The sequence below is a fragment of the Amblyraja radiata genome, chromosome 24, assembly GCF_010909765.2.
Source record: "Amblyraja radiata isolate CabotCenter1 chromosome 24, sAmbRad1.1.pri, whole genome shotgun sequence".
NCBI classification, from domain to species: Eukaryota; Metazoa; Chordata; class Chondrichthyes; order Rajiformes; family Rajidae; genus Amblyraja; species Amblyraja radiata.
This window is the reverse complement of record NC_045979.1, coordinates 30138000-30160659: the sequence shown is the minus strand read 5'-3', so window position 1 is coordinate 30160659 and position 22660 is coordinate 30138000. Positions and strand designations below refer to the sequence as shown.

General features: G+C 46.9%; 1 protein-coding gene across 2 annotated transcripts in view; it reads right to left on the bottom strand.

The window, feature by feature from the left end:
- Positions 1-21403, bottom strand: part of elk4 (ETS transcription factor ELK4) — a 43812-nt gene extending 22409 nt beyond the window's left edge. For both annotated transcript variants that reach the window (XM_033042809.1, XM_033042810.1), the window contains exon 1: positions 20868-21403. The gene's annotated coding sequence lies outside the window, so the exon portion shown is untranslated. The remainder of the gene's footprint in view (positions 1-20867) is intronic.
- Between the last annotated feature and the right edge of the window lie 1257 nt (positions 21404-22660).

Genomic DNA, 22660 nt, shown 5'->3' with positions numbered 1-22660 from the left:
CATTATTGTCGTTCCGCTGACTGGCTAGCACACGGAAATGCTTTTCACTGTACGTACACGTGTCAGTGCACGTGACAATAAACTAAACTGAACTGAAGTCGGTGTGTACTGGCTGTCAACTAAGCTAATGACTTCCTCCTTTGCCCTGCTTGCTCCTCTCCTTAATTGCCTCCACCCCGCCCTGCCAAGGTAGGTAGGGCACACTGCGTGGACTGGAGCCAGACCAGCAGAACAGGCAAACGCAAGGGAGAGTAGGTGCAAAGCAGATGGGTCTTGCAGAGACAAGTCCCAGTATTAAACTGGCAGCGTTTCAAAAGGAATCATGCAGGAACAAGACTCAGTCTCTGTGTATGGATGACTAAATATGGTGGCATGGTGGAGCAGTGATAGAGTTGCTGCCTTACAGCGCCAGAGACCCGGGTTCGATCCTGACTACGGGTGCTGTCTGTACAGAGTTTGCACGTTCTCCACGTGACCTGCGTGGGCTTCCTGCAAGATCTTCAGTTTCCTCCCACACTCCAAACTAGTACAGGTTGGCAGACTAATTGGCTTGGCATGAATGTAAAACTGTCCCTAGTGTGTGTAGGATAGTGTCAGTGTGCGGGAATCGCTGGTCGGCGCGGACTCGGCGGGCCGAAGGGCCTGTTCCCGTGCTGTATCTCTAAACTAAACTAAACTATTGACTTCAGGGCACCTTGTGGATGGGGTACAGGAACAAGAGTTGTAATTCATCAGTCCCTGCCATCTGTGGAATTCATTGCCATAGAACGATGTGGAGGCCAAGTCAATGGAAGGGGGGGAGAAGGGGGGGAGAAGGGGGGGAGAAGGGGGGGAGAAGGGGGGGAGAAGGGGGGAAAGTGGGGGAGAAGGGGGGGAGAAGGGGCAGAGAAGGGGGGAGAAGGGGGGGAGAAGGGGGGGAGAAGGGGGGGAGAAGGGGGGGAGAAGGGGGGGAGAAGGGGGGAGAAGTGGGGGAGAAGGGGGGGAGAAGCCAGACAACGTTTAATAAAGTTTAGCGGGCATTTAACATTACCAGTCGGTTTACTTACCTTTTTTTTCTCAACGAGCTTTACCTTTGACTACCTTCGATTACCATCGACTACCTACGATAGCATTACAACCTACTACGACCTACCTCGACTAAACCTACGAGTAAAAAAATATCGATTTTTTCCATGGCGACCTTTTTTTACTCAAGGGCATTTTTCAACAAAATGCAGCGACCTAGCTGAGGCCTCGAGTACGCGGGGACTACCCTCGAGCATGAAGAAGAGTTACAAAGACCTCCTAGGACCTCGTGTCGACCATGCTGCGAGTATGAGTCAAAGGCAAAGTGTTCTAAACTCGCCAATTAGGTCACCGCAGTGGGACAGGCCCTTAAAGGTACAAAGGCTGAGCAGCAACTTGGTCCGACGAGTGAGGTCAGACTTGAATTGCTGGATTTATACAGGCAGAGTTACAAATTTAGCGAGATCTCCAAGCCACTCTGAGCAGATCGCAGCGTCGATGATTCCGGACTTGGGAGGTCAGAGGTTAGAGGTGGAACATCTTCGTAGAGTTCTGCTTTGACAAGTGTTATCTCAAAGGACGAGGTGCAAACAAGGCCACATGTTATCTACCATGGACCTCATCTACTGTATCCGCTGTTCACGGTGTGGGCTCCTGTACATCGGCGAGACCAAGCGCAGACTGGGCGATCGTTTCACTGAACACTTTCCCCCCAGTCTGCTTTGGCCTACACGATCTCCCAGTTTCTGCCCTGGGCCTCGTCCACTGTCAGAGTGAGGTCACGCGCAAATTGGAGGTACAGCTCCTCATATTTCGCTTGGGCAGTTTACAACCCAGCGGTATGAACTTTGATTTCTCTAATTTCAAGTAACTTATTTCCTCCCTCTCCCCTCCTCCACCCTAATCATCATACTAATTCCAAAGTTCACATCCTTGCATCCCTTTGTTATCACACTTTCCCCAGCCAACAATGGGCCATTGTGGGCTCCACCCTTCCTTGGTCATCTATTGCCGGCCCTGATGCGTTCTGGCCATTTCCTACCTCCAGTACTCCCACCCCACCCCCCCTCCCCCCCCTCCCCATCTTACTTTCAGTATGAAGAAGGGTTCTGACCCAAATCATCACCCTTCCTTTTTCTGCCAAGATGCTGCCTGACCCACTGAGTTACTCCAGCTCTTCTTTGCGTTTCTCACACAATATCAAAGTGTGGATCAACCTTGATCCTTTGATAATGTGTGAGTGAACCTTTGACCGATCGACCCTGGTTTGTTGTAGATTTTTTTATGCGGCTGGATATTCCATTGATATCATCTGCCGACTGTAATTAGGAAAATAACCCCATGCAAGGTCAATGCTATACTTCCACACAGTGGTGTACAGTAACCCACACCTTTCTTCATGGTCACTGGGTCAAAATGGTGGAATAACTCAGCGGGACAGGCAGCATCTCTGGAGAGAAGGAATGGGTGACGTTTTAGCCGTCTGATAAACGACTCCTGGAGTTTTCAACAGTACTTTATTCGAAAGTTCAAGTTGCAGCATACAGGTTTAACAGACACGTCTGGCCACATCAGTGGTTAGCACTGAACTGACTCGCGCAGAGGAAAATCTGCGCGAAAACAACAGCCCCTCCCGAGTCGCGTGACCGCGGCTTCCGAACGCCGGTTTCGATATCTGCGCGCGCTAGCAGGCGCCACTACAACGTTTCGGGTCGAGACCCTTCTTCAGACTGCGGTTACTCCAGCATTTTGTGTCTACCTTAGGTTTAAACCAGCATCTGCAGTTCCTTCCTACACATGGACATTACATAAGTCTGTTCTGCACTCTGTCATGTGTGTTGAGTCGCATCAGTACAATACGGAAACAGGCCCTTTGGCCCATCTTGTCCATGCCATATATCTAATAACATATCGATTCTCCACCCTTCTTCCCTGCAACACAAATTATGCTTTGCTGCTCACTGTTCCACTCAGATGAAGGAAGCTGGACCCGAAACATTGACTGTATCTTCCCTCACTGCCTGAACTACTGAGTTAATCCAGCACTTTGTTTTTTGTTCAAGACAGATAATACTGTACCAAACTCAAGTACCACAGGTAGAGTGAAAGCTTCTGTGTGCAGAATATACTTGTTTAGTTTAGTTTGGAGATACAGCACGGAAACAGGCTCATCAAGTTCGCACCTACCATCGACCACCTATGCACTGGCACTGTCTTACACACTAGGGACAATTTACAACATTACCAAGTCAATTTTACTTCGGAGTCACGTCAGTGACTACGTGAAGAAGGGCCGTCCGTCTGCGTGCGCGTCATTACGTCTGAAAGCAACGCGCGCAACGGACTGGAGAGGCACTGCGTCCTCCCAGCCGTTGGGATTTCAAAAAAGGCGGCAGGTAAGAAAAGTTGAACCACTTACCCTGCGCTTTCTGTTCGGGCTAAGGAATTATTTGTTTTTCAGAGCCCCAAAAAACGTCGAAGAGACGGTCCGCGGGGAAACCGGCTGCCGAAGACCGCAGCATTCCCGGTAGCGGACCACCCATAAGTCTGCCAGACCCGTAGACTCGGATGAGTCCGGGGAAGAGGGATACCCTCCCTCATCGGGAAGCGTCCAAGGACGACTCTCCCACATGGAGCAGCTGGTGGAGAAGCTGCTCCACAATGATAAACTCCGGAGAAAGGAGCAATATCAGCACGAGTCCCTTCTACAGACCGTGCCAGCAGCCTCATACTCTGGGCAGCAATATGTCTTTCCCATGGAAGGGGGAAGTACATACGGGGATTACCCGGATTCAGAGTTTGGAAGCATAGGGGGGGGGGGGGGAACACTCCCAGGGGAGATTGGAGGAAGAAACCCTGAACAGGTACCCCCCACCATCTAACTGTGCTTCCCTCAAGGTTCAAGCGGTGAACCGTATAATTTGGGGGCAAATAGGTCCCATCATCAGGAACCAGGAACTGAAGTTCCAAAACGTATTAAACCTGCTGGGGTCTGGAATTACTTCGTCTGCAGGAGGTGTGGAAGGAGGCCTCCTCACTGACCGGGAACAGGATACCATGGCACTGCTATGTAATGCCCGCTTCGAAATAAACTACAATCTGAAAGAGGCAATACAACCAGCAATAAATTCGAAGTTTGCAGCTCTTTGCAAAGCTAGCGACATCCAGCCCGCAAACTACCTGTTTGGGGAAGACCTGTCAAGACAGGTACGGGACCTGGATGACCAGGCAAAAACCGTGTGCCTCATAACGAGAGGTCAGGCCACACCCAGGGGTCCATCCACGAGATTCCACCCCTACAGCTCTCGGCGTTTTACACCTAGAGAGCCAGGCACCGGAGGAAGGTTCACACCTGAGTCAAGGTTCACACCTGTTGGACGACAGATGGCACAATGGGCTAAGTGTTCGGCTGGCAACCGGAAGGTAGCCAGTTCGAATCCCGCTTGGAGTGCATACTGTCGTTGTGTCCTTGGGCAAGACACTTCACCCACCTTTGCCTGTGTGTGAATGTGTGTGAATGTCTGTGAGTGATTGGTGGTGGTCGGAGGAGCCCTAGGCGCAGAATGGCAGCCACGCTTCCGTCAGTCTGCCCCAGGGCAGCTGTGGCTACAGAAGTAGCTTACCACCACCGAGTGTGACTGAGGAGTGAATGAATAATGCGATGTAAAGCGCCTTGAGTATTAGAAAGGCGCTATATAAATCCCATCCATTATTATTATTAAGGTATTTTTTAGGGGCAGGCCCCAGCAGGCCGACAGCGAGGATGAGGAGAGAGCAACCACCAGCTCTGCTCCCCAAACCTCGCGGACGAAAAACCATCGCCACGCCGCCAGTAACAACAGAGGTAAGTCAAACCAATTCCTCAGGGAACATACCAGACGAACCTCACTTACAGGTGGGGGGAAGGTTAAAATACTTCTTAAAAGAATGGTGTTGGGTTATTAAGGACCCATTCATACTGCACAGTATAGAAGGATTCAAAATTGAGTTCAATTTGAATTCATCACCACCACCAACACATTCTAATATTCGCACATATGTCTTTTCCCAAAAAGAGACAATGAATATACAAAAAGAAATTGAAACGTTATCTGACAATAGGTTATTGAGAGGTCATACACAGAACCTCACCAATTTATATCCAATTTATTTCCAAAAGAGAAAAAAGATGGAGGGATCCGTATTATTTTGGATCTTACGGAACTCAATACATATGTGCAATATAAACACTTTAAAATGGACAATTTTGGAACAGCAACTCAGTTGGTTTCCAAAAATGGCTATATGGCATGCATCGACCTCAAAGATACATACTATTCGGTGTCTATTCACAAAGAGTATAGGAGTATAGGAGTTTATCTGGATGGGTCAATTATGGCAATATAAGGCTCTGCCAAATGGGTTGACATCAGCCCCTAGACTGTTTACCAAATTACTGAAACAAATTCTGGGGCTGCTAAGATCTCAAAATCACATAGTCATGGCATATTTGGATGACATTTTCATCTTTGGAGTCACCAAAGAATTGGCAAAAGCACCAGTCAAGGCAACCAAAACCCTGTTTGAAAAACTTGGGTTCCTAATCCATCCAGTTAAATCAAAATTAACTTCTACCAAGGTAATTGATTACCTAGGATTTACTATCAATACAGTAACCATGTTGGTGACTTTGCCTAAAGGCAAACAACAAGACTTGAGGAAAGCCTGCAATGATCTGATAGAAAAACACAAACCAACTATCAGACAAACAGCAAGTGCTATTGGCAAATTGGTAGCAGCCTTTCCTGCAGTACGCTACGGACCTTTGCATTACCAGCATTTACAGCGAGCAAAGGAACGAGCATTGAAATTGCATGCAGGTCAGTTTGGCAAATCAATGCGGTTACCAGCTGAAGCCATTATTGAACCACAATGGTGGATGGCAAACATAAGACTCAGCTCAAGAAAAATCTTACTTGAGAGCCCATCAGTGTTTCTCCAAACCGACGCAAGCGGTTTAGGATGGGGAGCCACAAACACAGTCAGGAGCTGTGGAGGCAGATGGAATGAGCAAGAGTCTACTATACTCCAACTATATGGAATCAATTACCTAGAATTGTTGGGGGCACAATATGGGCTCAAGTCTCTCTGTAACAACATGCAACATGTGCATGTTCAAATTCAGATTGATAACACTACTGCAGTAGCATATATCAATCACATGGGTGGTGTAAAATCTGTATCCTGTGACAGATTATCTAACCTCATTTGGCACTGGTGCATCGAGAGGGATATTTGAGTCACGGCAGTATATCTACCAGGAAGATATAACATGGTGGCAGATGCAAGGTCACGAATGTTTAATGATAATACAGAATGGATGTTGAATCGTACGGTATTCAATGAAATAACTATACGATTTGGCACTCCAGATTTGGATCTGTTTGCATCTAGATTAAACCATCAATTACCCAGATATGTGTCCTGGGAGCCGGACCCAGGAGCAGAGTCAGTGGATGCTTTTCTCTAAACTGGGGAGGAATGTATATTTATGCTTTCCCACCATTCTGCCTCATAAACCGATGCTTGACTAAAATCAAGCAAGACAAAGCCACAGGCATTTTAGTAGTACCAGATTGGCCTACACAAGCCTGGTTCCCTAAAATATCATAGTCCAGCCATTAATGGTTGTACCTAAGAGGAGAGATCTCCTAGTAAACCCAGTTTCAGGGAGCAACCATCCACTTTCTGACCGGATTAATTGTTGGTTTTGCAGATTCTGAGGAGGCCATTTCAAGACATTGGACTATCCAAACGAACTGTGGATGTCATCACAAAGGCATGGAGGGACAGTACCAAAAAACAGTATGCCACTAATATTAAGAAGTGGGAAGCTTTCTGCCATGCAAACGATATAACATACAACACAGTTCGGATAACGGATGTCTTGGAGTTCCTATCAGCCCTGTACTATGACTATAAATTAAGTTATAGCGCAATCAACAGTGCCAGATGTGCACTATCCTCCTATCTGACACTGGAGGCAGGGCACGGGCCGATAGGAACGCACCCCTTCGTAATAAAATTCATGAAGGGAATTTACAATTCGATACCCCCAAGGCCTAGGTACACGGACACATGGGATGTGAGCATGGTACTGACCTTACTTCATCAGTGGGGACAGCCAATGGCCTTATCTTTGTCAAAACTAACATTGAAAGTGGTTATGCTGATGGCGCTAATAACAGCCCAAAGAGTCCAGACACTACAAAAACTACGACTGGACTACATGACCAGCAATACGAATAACATAACATTCGTTGTTAAGGACCTGATCAAACAGAGCAGGGCAGGAATGCCAGGGATGAAGATCCAGTTCCTGGCATATCCAGAGGACCAACGATTGTGTGTGCTAACACATTTACACCACTACCTGAGAGTCACAGAGAACCTCAGAGGCTCAGAATAATCGGTCCTCATCAGCCACAAGAAACCACACCGAAAGGTGTCAACACAAACTATCTCTAGATGGTTAAAGGAGGTAATGGTGGTAGCGGGAATAAATACTCATATCTTTAAATCTCACTCCACCAGGTCTGCATCTACGTCGGCAGCAAGAACGACGGACATGCCCCTTGATGACATCCTGGCGGCTGCAGGATGGGTGAACGAAAGAACGTTCCAGCGGTTTTATAACAAACCCATTATCGGACCAGGGGTATTTGCTCATGCCATCTTAAGTTCTGGTACCTAGTTTTCCCACAGGTTCGGAGGGGAAGCTAATAAAACATTTATTTTTCTTTATTTTAAAGCATCAGTGTCTTTACTAACTACGTTATGTCTGAATGCTTTAATAATACTCTCATCCATGGTCAATCCATTCAGTGTGTGACGCCTGGATTCGTAACCGGCGTGAAATCACAGAGCTTTGAAATCTTCACGTAGTCACTCACGTGACTCCGAAGTAAAATAGTAAGATTAAACGAGAACTTACCAGTTTGAAGTTTGATCTTGATTTTATGAGGAGTTACGATGAGCGATTACGTGCCCACCGCTCCCACCCTCATATTATCAAGGTCATATGGAAGTTCTAGTTTTTCACAATCTTACTATTCTCAGGTCTTCTTTTTTATCTGTGATTTAACATCGCTGCTTTGAGGATTGACGCGCACGCAGACGGACGGCCCTTCTTCACGTAATCGCTCATCGTAACTCCTCATAAAATCAAGATCAAACTTCAAACTGGTAAGTTCTCGTTTAATCTTACTATTATCCCACAAACCTGTACGTCTTTGGAGTGTGGGAGGAAACCGGACCACACAGGGAAAGCCCACGCATGTCACAAGGAGTATGTACAAACTCCATAGTATACGATATGATAGAACTTTATTTATCCCAGGAGGGAAGTTGATCTGCCAACAGTCATAAAACTCAAGATGCATGAAACATGAAATTACAGTGACGAGTGGAAATGATTTGGGATGTGCAAAGATTGGGGGGCGGGGGGTGAAGGGAGGGGAGTCGGTCTACCCCACGACAGAAGAGGGAGGATTGCCACTTTCATTTTACTGCACATCTCGTATGTGTATGTGACAAATAAACTTGACTTGACTTGACTTGACTTGTACAGTTTGATAGCCACAGGGAAGAAGGATCTCCCGCGGCGTTCTGTCCTGCATCTTGGTGGAACCCAGAGACAGCACCCGTGGTCAGGATCGAACCCAGGATCTCTGAAGCTGTAAGGCAGCAACTCTACCGCCACGACACACTGCCACCCATCTATAATTGTGAACAAAGCCCAGACCATCACACAATCCAACCTCCCTTCCATTGACTCCATCCACACCTCACGTTGCCTCGGCAAGGCCAGCAGCATAATCAAGTACGAGTCGCACCCCGGACACTCCCTCTTCTCCCCTCTCCCATCAGACAGGAGTTATAGAAGTGTGGAAAACGCACACCTCCAGATTCAGGGGCACTTTCTTCCCAGCTGTTATCAGGCAACTGAACCATCCTACCAACAACTAGAGAGCGGCCTTGAGGTGCAATCTGCCTCATTGAAGAATAAAGAAAAAGATGCACAAACAGTGAGAAAAATTGAGAGGGAGTTTGACCTATAGACTCTGGTTTGTTGTAGATGGATATTCCATTTATATAATCTGCAATAAATCCCCATAAACTGTAACTAGGAAAATAACCCCATGCATTTTTTCCCCCCCGGAATTTGCATTTGTGTGGAACGTTGCAGTAGATAATAAAGACAAGCCAAGGAGCAGTAATGTGTATATTATTGTTCAACTCCAATCCCCGGCTGTGGGACCAGCTGTAACTCATTGAGATCAGGGCGTTTCCCAGAAACACAAATGAAAACAAGCTTGGAAGTAAAAACAGAAAATGCAGGAAGCACACAGCTGCTCTGGCAGCATCTGTGGAAAGGGAAACGGGTCAGCACGGTGGCCCTGAGGAAGTTTTGCTGCCTTGCACACCAGAGACCCAGGTTCGATGCCTGACTACGGGTGCTGTCTGTGCAGGTTTGGCTGTACAGGGTATTGGTGAGACCACACCTGGAGTATTGCGTACAGTTTTGGTCTCCTAATCTGAGGAAAGACATTCTTGCCATAGAGGGGGTACAGAGAAGGTTCACCAGACTGATTACTGGGATGGCAGGACTTTCATATGAGGAAAGACTGGATAGACTCGGCTTGTATTCGCTAGAATTTAGGAGATTGAGCGGGGATCTTATAGAAACTTACAAAATTCTTAAGGGGTTGGACAGGCTAGATGCAGGAAGATTGTTCCCGATGTTGGGGAAGTCCAGAACAAGGGGTCACAGTTTAAGGATAAGGGGGAATTCCTTTATGACCGAGATGAGGAAAACATTTTTCACACAGAGAGTGGTGAATCTCTGGAATTCTCTGCCACAGAAGGTAGTTGAGGCCAGTTCATTGGCTATATTGAAGAGGGAGTTAGATGTGGCCCTTGTTGCGAAAGGGATCAGGGGGTATGGAGAGAAGGCAGGTACAGGATACTGAGTTGAATGATCAGCCATGATCATATTGAATTGCGGTGCAGGCTCGAAGGGCCGAATGGCCTACTCCTGCACCTATTTTCTATGTTTCTATGTACAGAGTTCCTACGTTCTTCCCGTTTCTCTGGGATAGAACATAGAAACATAGAAATTAGGTGCAGGAGTAGGCCATTCGGCCCTTCGAGCCTGCACCGCCATTCAATATGATCATGGCTGATCATCCAACTCAGTATCCCGTACCTGCCTTCTCTCCATACCCTCTGATCCCCTTAGCCACAAGGGACACATCTAACTCCCTCTTAAATATAGCCAATGAACTGGCCTCGACTACCCTCTGTGGCAGAGAGTTCCAGAGATTCACCACTCTCTGTGTGAAAAAAGTTCTTCTCATCTCGGTTTTAAAGGATTTCCCCCTTATCCTTAAGCTGTGACCCCTTGTCCTGGACTTCCCCAACATCGGGAGCAATCTTCCTGCATCTAGCCTGTCCAACCCCTTAAGAATTTTGTAAGTTTCTATAAGATCCCCTCTCAATCTCCTAAATTCTAGAGAGTATAAACCAAGTCTATCCAGTCTTTCTTCATAAGACAGTCCTGACATCCCAGGAATCAGTCTGGTGAACCTTCTCTGCACTCCCTCTATGGCAATAATGTCCTTCCTCAGATTTGGAGACCAAAACTGTACGCAATACTCCAGGTGTGGTCTCACCAAGACCCTGTACAACTGCAGTAGAACCTCCCTGCTCCTATACTCAAATCCTTTTGCTATGAAAGCTAACATACCATTCGCTTTCTTCACTGCCTGCTGCACCTGCATGCCCACTTTCAATGACTGGTGTACCATGACACCCAGGTCTCGCTGCATCTCCCCTTTTCCTAGTCGGCCACCATTTAGATAATAGTCTGCTTTCCTGTTTTTGCCACCAAAATGGATAACCTCACATTTATCCACATTATACTGCATCTGCCAAACATTTGCCCACTCACCCAGCCTATCCAAGTCACCTTGCAGTCTCCTAGCATCCTCCTCACAGCTAACACTGCCCCCCAGCTTAGTGTCATCCGCAAACTTGGAGATATTGCCTTCAATTCCCTCATCCAGATCATTAATATATATTGTAAATAGCTGGGGTCCCAGCACTGAGCCTTGCGGTACCCCACTAGTCACTGCCTGCCATTGTGAAAAGGACCCGTTTACTCCTACTCTTTGCTTCCTGTTTGCCAGCCAGTTCTCTATCCACATCAATACTGAACCCCCAATGCCGTGTGCTTTAAGTTTGTATACTAATCTCTTATGTGGGACCTTGTCGAAAGCCTTCTGGAAGTCCAGATACACCACATCCACTGGTTCTCCCCTATCCACGCTACTAGTTACATCCTTGAAAAATTCTATAAGATTCGTCAGACATGATTTACCTTTTGTAAATCCATGCTGTCTTTGTCCAATGATTTCACCACTTTCCAAATGTGCTGCTATCCCATCTTTAATAACTGACTCTAGCAGTTTCCCCACTACCGATGTTAGACTAACTGGTCTGTAATTCCCCGTTTTCTCTCTCCCTCCCTTCTTAAAAAGTGGGGTTACGTTTGCTACCCGCCAATCCTCAGGAACTACTCCAGAATCTAAAGAGTTTTGAAAGATTATTACTAATGCATCCACTATTTCTGGAGCTACTTCCTTAAGTACTCTGGGATGCAGCCTATCTGGCCCTGGGGATTTATCGGCCTTTAATCCATTCAATTTACCCAACACCACTTCCCGGCTAACCTGGATTTCACTCAATTCCTCCAACTCATTTGACCTGCGGTCCCCTGCTATTTCCGGCAGATTATTTATGTCTTCCTTAGTGAAGACGGAACCAAAGTAGTTATTCAATTGGTCCGCCATATCCTTGTTCCCCATGATCAACTCACCTGTTTCTGACTGCAAGGGACTTACATTTGTTTTAACTAATCTCTTTCTTTTCACATATCTATAAAAACTTTTGCAGTCAGTTTTTATGTTCCCTGCCAGTTTTCTTTCATAATCTATTTTTCCTTTCCTAATTAAGCCCTTTGTCCTCCTCTGCTGGTCTCTGAATTTCTCCCAGTCCTCCGGTATGCTGCTTTTTCTGGCTAATTTGTACGCATCATCCTTCGCTTTGATACTATCCCTGATTTCCCTTGTTATCCACGGATGTTATCCGTTATCCACGGATGCACTACCTTCCCTGAACTCCGGTTTCCTCCCATATTCCACAGGTTTGTAGGCTTGGGATAAGTTTAAATTGTCCTAGTGTGTGTAGGATAGTGTTAATGTGCGGGGATCACTGGTCGGCACGTACTCGGTGGGCCGAAGAGCTTGTTTCTGCGCTGTATCTCTAAAGTAAACTAAGAAACCGAATTAACGTTTGGTGACGAAGGCTGTTTATCAGACCAGGGAAAGGGGGAGATCAAATTGGGGAAAATTGTGCAGCCAAAACAGGCCACATCCAGCCATGCAGCACTCGAACATCAGTCTAGCTGCTTTGCTGAAGGTTAGCTGCAGGAGGCACAACTGGGGCACTAAGGTGGACGGGAGAGGAGAGGGACATCATGACCAAGGAAGGCAATGGCTGGAGGCCCCAGAGCAGCCTGGAGCTCGCCTGGAACGGGCGTGGACTCGGTGGGCAGAAGAGCCTGTAATTCTAAGAAAAACTATAAACAAAACTAAACTATTTCTGTACACTTTGCTAATTGGAGATGTGCTTAGATATGACAACACTTTACTGGACTATATGTAAGAAAATAATTTCATTGCGTGTTGTTTGCTGTAGAGATGCCGCCTTACAGCTTTTACAGCGCCAGAGACCCGGGTTCGATCGTGGCTACGAGTGCCGTCTGTACGGAGTTTGTACGTTCTCCCCTTGACTTTTGTGGGTTTTCTCCGAGATCCTCGGTTTCCTCCCACACTCCAAAGACATACAGGTTTGTTGGATAATTGGTTTGGTGTAAATGTAGAAATTGTCCCTCATGTAGGATATTGTGAATGTGCGGGGATTGCTGGTCAGCACGGACTCGGTGGGCCGAAGGGCCTGTTTCTGCGCTGTATCTCTAAACTAAACTAAAACTAAATAAAAACACCGTTAACATGAAACCCACAATCCTATTGCAACGCAACGTCTTCAAAAGCATCTCATGGACTAGAACGCACTTTGGAATATCCAGGAACAGTACAATATAAATCCTGTCTTGCTCAATGAGAGAAGAATCTGATGTAATAAGTTAATACCGGCATTAAACAATTAACATCGCATTAAAGTAATCCAACAATCCAGTTGGACGCTGGTCAGAGTCCAAGAGTCTAAGAAAACAAAGTTATCTCTTTGTAGAAACAAGGAACAAGGAACAGGAGAGTCCCTACCTTGCTTTATCCCTCCCCACCTCCTCTAGCTTTCTCCCTCCCCCCACAACCAGTCTGAAGAAGGGTCACGACCAGAAGCGTCACCTATCCACGTTCTCCAGAAATGCTGCCTGACCCGCTGAGTTACTCCAGTACTATGTTCTTTTTTAAGGTTGTGTCATTGCGGGTTTCAAATCGTTCCTGTGGTGCCGAGAACGAACCTGTTCGCCTTTGGGATGTAGAAGGAAATCGGAGCACCCGGAGGAAATCCATGCGTTTGTAGGGAGAACTGACAAACTCCGCACAGACAGCACCCGTGGTCAGGATCGAACTCTGGTCTTTAGTCAGAGGGTAATTAATCTGTGGAACTCATTGCCACAGAGGGCTGTGGAGGCCAAGTCAGAGGATATTTTTAAGGCAGAGATAGACAGATATTTGATCGGAATGGGTGTCAAGGGTCACGGGGAGAAGGAAGGAAATTGGGATTAGGAGGCAGAGATCAGCCATGAATGAATGGCGGAGTAGACTCGATGGGCCGAATGGCCTAGCTCTCCTCCTATAACTTGTGAACGTGTCTCTGGCGCTGTGAGGCAGCAACTCTACCGCTGCGCCACCGTGCCGCCTTGAAATGGGCATTTTGTTTGTGTTTTGTTTAAAAACACCTGGATGCCTGGAACTCTTGCCAGGGGCGGTGGTGAAGGCAGATACAATAGTGGCGTTCAAGAGGGAAGTGCAGGAACAGAGGGCAGATGAGATCAGTTCAACATGGCACTAACACTGAAGGGCATGTCACACTGCCTTGATGTCCTGTCCTAGTTCTATGTGCTATGGGACATCGAGAGGAGAGTTTTGGACAACCAACAACATTCAGAGTGAGAAAATGTGAAAGTGACAAGTAAACCATTGGAATTATCATATGGAATAACAAAATTCAAGCTAATTATTGAGATATATACTTTGCCATTTGGTCAGTGGATATTTTTAAGGCAAAGATAGATAGGTTCTTGATTAGTACAGGTATCAGAGGTTATGGGGAGAAGGGGGGAGAATGGAAGTTAGGAGGGAGAGATGATTGAATGGTGGGGTAGACTTGATGGGCCAAATGGCCTAATTCTACTCCTATCACTTATGACGTTATGACCTTGGGAAAAGCACACACCGATTCATACACACACACAAAAATGTAGAAACAAAGAACTGCAGATGCTGGATTACACCAAAGACAGACACAAAATGCTGGAGTATCTCAGCGGGTCAGGCAGCATCTCTGGAGTAGAAGGAAAACACTGATCTGTTTTGTAGTAAATGCCTACTATGTTCTGTGTGCTGAAGCAAAGCAAGAATTTCATTGTCCTATCAGGGTCACATGACAATAAACTCACTTGAGCTTAAACTTGGATAGGTGACATTTCTGGTCGGGAAAAGGCTCTGAAGAAGGGTCCTGACCCGAAACGTCACCCATCCGTGTTCTCCAGAGATGCTGCCTGACCCGCTGAGTTACTCCAGTGCTCTGTCTCTATCATTCATACACAAACGGTGTTTGGATTTGAGTGACTTCTTTGCTGGCTCAGAAGCACACCACGAGGCAATGAAAGCCAGATGCAATTACATTTGCAGATTGCATGGTGCACCAAGGCTTTCCTTTCAGTGCCTCACAAGCTAGTCAGCTGGGAAATCACTGAACTCTCAGGATCTACAGTGCGGTTGTGGTTTGCCCAAGATGGCTTCATCCATTGAGGAGAATTGATGTAACACTGACAGGATTCTAAACTCCATACTGTTTGAATACGGCTCTGCATCCAATTAAACTTTTGTTTTGCTAACTGTACTCAGCCTGAAAACGTCCAGGCAGGCCTGCAGACTCTCAAGCTCTGTACCGGCACGGTGGCACAGCGGTAGAGTTGCTGCCTCACAGCGCCAGAGACCCGAGTTCGATCCTGACTAGGGATGCTGTCTGTGTGGAGTTTGCACGTTCTCCCTCCGACTGCATGGGTTTGCTCTGGTTTCCTCCCGCATTCCAAAAACGGGTAGGTAAATTGGCCTCTGTAAAATTGCCCCTGATGCGCAGGGAGTGGATGCGAAAGTGGAATAACATCGAACCAGTGTGAGCGGCTGATCGATGGTCGGCGTGGACTCGGTGGGCCGAAGAGCCTGTTTCAAAGCTGTACCATTCAATCAATTGCACAAAGTCGTGGCAGGAGTGTAAAGAATGATGCCTTTGTTGTACAATGACTGCTGACCCAGTATTAGTGAGTGTAAATCTGTTGGCTTCTCATGTGCTACACAACAGGGCCACTCAATTCAATGATTCAATCCAATGACATTTTATTGTCACATATGCCGAGGTCCAGTGAAATTCTTTGTATAATTGCATTCAATCCGGTAAAATCACACAGCTGACAAAGTTTTGACAAAGTTCTTAGTTCTTATCTTGTGCAGCGGCAAACCAGGCCTCCCTGGCCGTGCTCTATGTTTTTGTCGCCCCTCCCAATGGGTCTCTCAGGGTCGTTGGCACCCCCCACCGTTCCCGCTTCCCCTCCCCCTCCGTTCCCTCTTTGGTCTTGGCAGCTCCCCACTGGGCAAATAGAGGTGTGCGCACATTGAAAAAATAATAATAATTGTGGATGCTTTCAGGGCCTGTCCCACTTACGCGATTTTTTTTCGCCCGTCTTAGTCACAGCAGGTCGCCGAAAATTTTCAACATGTTGAAAATCCAGCAGCGACCAGAAAAAGGTACGACTCTTTGGTCGATTACTCACGACCATACAGGCGTTACCCCGCGACATGTCTGGGAGTTGAATCTGGTGCCAAACTGTCAACTCTGTATACTGTCTCAGTGTACCACCCACCGCTGTACACTAGCACTGTATCTGAGGTGCTTTTCTAAGATGTATCCACATGTTTATGTATAGTGACACTTGTACTGAACTGTATACAAACATGAATTTCACTATACCTCACTCAGTACATGCAACAAATAAGGAACCATTGAACCATTGTAAATGGGTGCTTGATGGTTGGCAGAAAGGGTCACTTTCTGTGCTCTGTGACTCTAGAATCTGCCCCTTGGCACCTTCTCGAAGGATTCCTTGACTCACACACGCACTGGAGTGAAAAATGCTGATCTCTCTTACAATGCAATGAACCACAATCTCTTCAAAGGTTCAAAGGTTGATTTATTGTCACATACACCTAGATGTAGTGAAATTCCTTTTGCCAATGCAGCACATAAGAAAGAATACAAACATAACAATAATAAATAGCTTTAACATAAAAACATCCCCCCACAATGGTTCCCATTATGGGGGAAGGCACAAAGTCCAGTCCCATCCCCAATGTCCACCCATAGTCAGGCCTATTGAGGCCTCCACAGTTGCCTCTACAGAGGCAACTCTTAGCTTCTTAGGTTCATAAGTTATAGGAAACAAATTAGGCCATTAGGCCCATCGAGTCTATCTTTCCCTCATTATCCCATTCTCCTGCCTTCTCCCCATAATCCCTGACACCCGTACTAGTCAATAATCTATCTATCTGTGCTTTGAAACTACTATCTATCTTCGAAAATATCAAATGACTTGGCCTCTACAGCCATTCTATGGTCATGTATTCAGCAGATTCACCACCATCTGAAGGTACGTCCTTTTATTCTGAGACTGTGCCTGCCGGTCCTAGACTCTCCCACTAATGGAAATATACCTCTCTACTTCTACTCTATCTAGGTCTTTCACTGATTGGTGAGTTTCATTGAGAGTCCACCCCCTCATCCTTCCAAATTGAGATTATCAGCAAAGGTACTTGTGCATCGTTTGAGAGACATTTGGACAGATACATGCATAAGACAGGTTTAGAGACTATATGGGCCAAACCCAGGCAGGTGGGACTCGCGCAGGTCGGCGTGGGCAAGTTGGGCCAAAGGGCCTATTTCAACGCTGTATGACTCTGATGTTTAGAGGGCCAGATAGAAGCGAACACGCTAAGATACAGAGCAATCATGATCTCACTCAATAGCCAAGCAGAGCGTTTGACAGCACTGGCCCTGTTCTCGCTAGAGGTTAGAAGGATGAGGGGGAACCTCATTGAAACTTACCGAATAGTGAAAGACTTGAATAGAGTGGATGCAGAGAGGATGCTTCCACTAGTGGGAGAGTCTAGGACTAGAGGTCGAAGCCTCAGAATTAAAAGACATTCCTTTAGGAAGGAGATGAGGAAGAATTTCTTTAGTCAGAGGGTGGTGAATCTGTGGAATTCTATGCCACACATGGGTATTTTTAAGGCAGAGATAGATAGATTCTTGATTAGTATGGGTGTCGGGAGTTATGGGAAGAAGGCAGGAGAATTTCAGTATAGGAGTAAAGAGGTTCTTCTGCTGTTTTATAGGGCTCTGGTGAGACCACATCTGGAGTATTGTGTACAGTTTTGGTCTCCTAATTTGAGGAAGGACATCCTTGTGATTGAGGCAGTGCAGCGTAGGTTCACGAGATTGATCCCTGGGATGGCGGGACTGTCATATGAGGAAAGATTGAAAAGACTATGCTTGTATTCACTGGAGTTTAGAAGGATGAGGGGAATCTTATAGAAACATATAAAATTATAAAAGGACTAGACAAGCTAGATGCAGGAAAAATGTTCCCAATGTTGGGTGAGTCCAGAACCAAGGGCCACAGTCTTAGAATAAAGGTGAGGTCATTTAAGACTGAGGTGAGAAAAAACTTTTTCACCCAGAGAGTTGTGAATTTATGGAATTCCCTGCCACAGAGGGCAGTGGAGGCCAAGTCACTGGATGGATTTAAGAGAGAGTTTGATAGAGCTCTAGGGGCTAGTTGGGTCAAGGGATATGGGGAGAAGGCAGGCACGGGTTATTGAAAGGGGACGATCAGCCGCGATCACAATGAATGGCGGTGCTGGCTCGAAGGGTCGAATGGCCTCCTCCTGCACCTATTTTCTATGTTTCTATGTTTCTAATGGGGTTAGGAGGGAGAGATAGATCAGCCATGATTGGATTGCGGAGTAGACTTGATGGGCAGAATGGCCTACTTCTGCTCCTATCACTTGTGACCTTATGAGAACCAAAGGCTGAATGATCAACATCAGCCAAACCCTTTCCCTTTCCTTTAACTAGAGTTACACATTTAGCTCCACACTTTCACACGCAGAAACGGAAACAACTGTTCGCCAATAAATATTGATAACTTTCTGCCTATTCTTTAACCATGTTTTATTTTGTTCATTTTTATCTATTATTTTAAGGCAGCGAACAGCTATTGACACGGACTATAGCAATAAACATTTAGACAGGTACATGGATAGTGTAGGGAGGAACTGCATATGCGGATGTGTTTAAGAAGGAACTGCAGATGCTGGAAAATCGAAGGTAGACAAAAATGCTGGAGGAACTCAGCGGGTACAGCAGCATCTATGGAGCGAAGGAAATGGGCAACGTTTCGGGCCTGAAGAAGGGTTTCGGCCCGAAACGTTGCCTATTTCCTTCGCTCCATAGATGCTGCTGCACCCGCTGAGTTTCTCCAGCATTTTTGTATACCTGCAGATGCGGATGCTGGTTTACACCGAAGATAGACCCAAATTATGGAGTAACTCAGCGGGACAGGCAGCATCTCTGGAGAGGTGGAATGGGTGACGTTTCGGGTCGAGACCCTTCTTCAGACTCAAAAAATATCATGGATAGGACAGGTTTAGAGGGATGCTGGCCAAACGCTGGGACGTGGCACTAGTGCACATGGGACGTGTTGGTCGGTGTGGACAAGTTGTGCCGAAGGGCCTGTTTCCACGTTGTACGATTTTATGGCAGCAACCGCGTTAAACTGCGGGAAACTGATCATCAAACGTCTGTGACAGTTGTATTACGGCCTTTTACACCTTACAGTTGTATTACGACATTACACCTGACACGGCCTTTAATATATGGACACTTGGCTGCAACTATTAACTGGAGAGAAATGGGTGACGTTTCTGGAGTCTGAAGAAGGGTCTCGACCTATTCCTTTTCTCCAGAGATGCTGCCTGGCCCGCTGTACAACTCCAGCATATTGCGTCTATCTATCTTCGGTGTAAACCAACGTCTGCAGTTCCTATTGACTTCCCGCCCATTCACTTTATATTAGCGCCAGCTCCCATTTTATTATCTTCACTGTATTAAAAAAAAACGTGGTGATATGTACTGTTAAAAATAATGTTTGTGTGGGTGTGTAAGATAATCGAGCTGCCAGCCTCGCTGGCGCTGATTTCTGCCATTACTTTTCATCGTTTTCCCACCCACTTCATCATGCCAATGCCTGGCACCGGCTGCGAGCCCCAGCGCTTGGGCGCCGAGTGTCAGGTGAGGCGATTGTCACAGGCACCAGGTCGAAAATCAGGCCAACTTTGACATAAGGGAGTTTCAAATGTTATTCCCTTTCCCCCCCCATTCCCTAAAACGACCCACACAACGCCCAAATATCCCGCGTTGGCATGACCACGGGTGCATCTGAATCTCAGTGGTGTTTACAGCCATTTTAGAAACTCGCAGACAGCCAGCTGTTTGTGCGTGTGTGTGTCTCTCTCTGTCTCTATGTCTCTCTCTGTCTGTCTGTCTGTCTCTCTCTCTCTCTCTCTCTCTCTCTCTCTCTCTCTGTCTCTCTCTCTCTGTCTCTCTCTCTCTCTCTCTCTCTCTCTCTCTCTCTCTCTGTCTCTCTCTCTCTGTCTCTCTCTCTCTGTCTCTCTCTCTGTCTCTCTCTCTGTCTCTCTCTCTGTCTCTCTCTGTCTCTCTGTCTCTCTCTCTGTCTCTCTCTCTGTCTCTCTCTCTCTGTCTCTCTCTCTGTCTCTCTGTCTCTCTGTCTCTCTGTCTCCCTGTCTCTCTGTCTTTCGCTGCGCGCGTGTGTGTGTGTGCAAGCTTCGCTGCCAGAGTCCAGCTCCTGTCTCATACCACGCCCATTCACTACCAGTAGCTGTTGCCAACCCTAAAATCAGATCCACCACACCTCCAGTGCCAATGTGTAATCCTAAAACCCAGGGAGAAACTACAAATCCACCTTTTTAATAACGAGAGGGAAGTAACCAGGAGACAACAAGATGAAATACAAACCTGCAGATTTGTATTCGGGCCTGCAGAAGGCCCAGATATCAGAGTGAGGGGTCCGAGTTAATAAATCTAGCTCGCCTATTCAAACATGATTGTATCATCCTATTTTTAAAAACAATCGCCCGCACCCTCTCACTTTATTTTATGCTCTTTAATCAGTCATTTGCCAAGCCTCGAATTAACCACTTCACCACAAGCAAGGGAGCCGACAGCTTCACCACAAACAAACAAGGAGTCGACAGCTGAGGTCGATTTCGCTACATTCGCCAGCTCGATACATTTTTAATACAACTGTCACCCCGCTCTTCGACAAAAAGATACATTTTTGTCACAAGAGCCGGCAACAAACGGTAGATGGAAACATTGTTGCAAGGCGTCGAGTTGCAACAGCGAAAAACGGACACAAGGCACAAGACACTCACCCCAACTCCAGCGAGTTCCTGCAATTTCTGCGATCGCCAGTTCCGAGGTGATCATGCTATTTTGAAAATAGTTAAGTCAAATTCGAATTAGATTTCGCGGCCACAGAAAAGCCTCTGCGGTCGTTTTGTAGGAGGCTGTGGGGGGAGTGGAGAGGAAGAAGAAGGAGCGATTGTGGGTAAAGGTTGCATTTCCTCTCTGTGTTTGAGACTCCGGTCGCCCTCTCTGCTCCCACCGCTCAATGTCAGCCTGGTCGGTTTCTCGCCGTCTCCAGCTGCAGGTTAATTTCACGTTAATTTCCCCTCGTAGATTTCACGGCGCCCGCTGTCTCCGGGGGTTCTCACCAGCGCGGGAGAGAAGGGCTTGGAGGCTTCCTCGCTCCTATTCCCTGACTACGACAATCTAGTCAGGACTTTAAGGATTCTCCTCCCACCTTTTTATTTTTGTTTTGCTTCACGCTCTCCCTCTATCCCTCGCCCACACAGGAGGGGCACGGAGTCTCCACAATCTCTCCATCGCTCAACAACTCTCCGCTGAGTTGTTTTCTGCCAGGTTTCTCCCCGCCCCTCTCTTCCCCGCCCCTTTCTCTCCACTAATCGACCCCCGCCGCGGTTTTTAGGAGCTGTCAGACGACTGCGGGATTCCGCGGTGCCCTGAACACGCCCCCTGTTTCACTCGTAGCGTTACGATGGAGATTCGTAACCAACAGATACCTCGGCTATTGTACTACACTGCGCTATAGTGGTACTATTAAGACCACTGTCGCTTGCGACCCCGCTGTCGGTCGGTAGATTTGAACGTGTTACAAGAACATTATGCAAGAGTGAGTACACGAGAGGCTGCAGATGCTGGTTTCTGGAGCATTAAGCACACTGCTGGAGTAATAAAATGTGCAGGAAGGAACTGCAGATGCTGTTTCACACCGAAGCAAAGCACGAAAATGCTGGCGTAACTCAGCGGGACAGGCAGAAGAAGGGTCTCAACCCGAAACGTCACCTATAGAAGGATGAGAGGATATCTTATAGAAACATTTAACATTCTTAAGGTACACAAACATGCTGGAGAAACTCAGCGGGTGCAGCAGCATCTATGGAGCGAAGGAGATCTCCTTCGCTCCATAGATGCTGCTGCACCCGCTGAGTTTCTCCAGCATTTTTGTGTACCTTCGATTTTCCAGCATCTGCAGTTCCTTCTTTAACATTCTTAAGGGATTTGACAAGCTAGATACAGGGATAATGTTCCTGATGTTCGGGTAGTCCACAACTAGGGGTCATAGTTTAAGAATAAGGGTTCGGCCATTTAGGACTGAGATGAGGAAAAACGTTTCCACCCAGAGAGTTGTGAACCTGTGAAATTCTCTGCCACAGAAGACAGTGGAGGCCAATTCACTGGCTGTATGAAAGAGAGTTAGATATGGCTATTAGGGCTAACAGAATCAAGGGATATGGGGAGAAAGCAGGAATGGGGTACTGATTTTGGATGATCAGACATGATAATATTGAGTGGCGGTGCTGGCTATAAGTTTAGTTTAGTTTAGGGATACAGCACAGAAACAGGCCCTTCAGCCCATCGAATCCACATCGATCAGTGATCCCCGCACACTAACACCGCCCTACACACACTAGGGACAATTGGTTTACATTTATACCAAGCCAATTAACCTACAACCCTGTACGTCTTTGGAGTGTGGAAGGAAACCAAAGATCTCGGAAGAAACCCACGTGGTCACGAGGAGAACGGACAAACTCCGTACAGACAGCACCCGTAGTCGGGGTCGAACCCGGGTCTCTGCGAG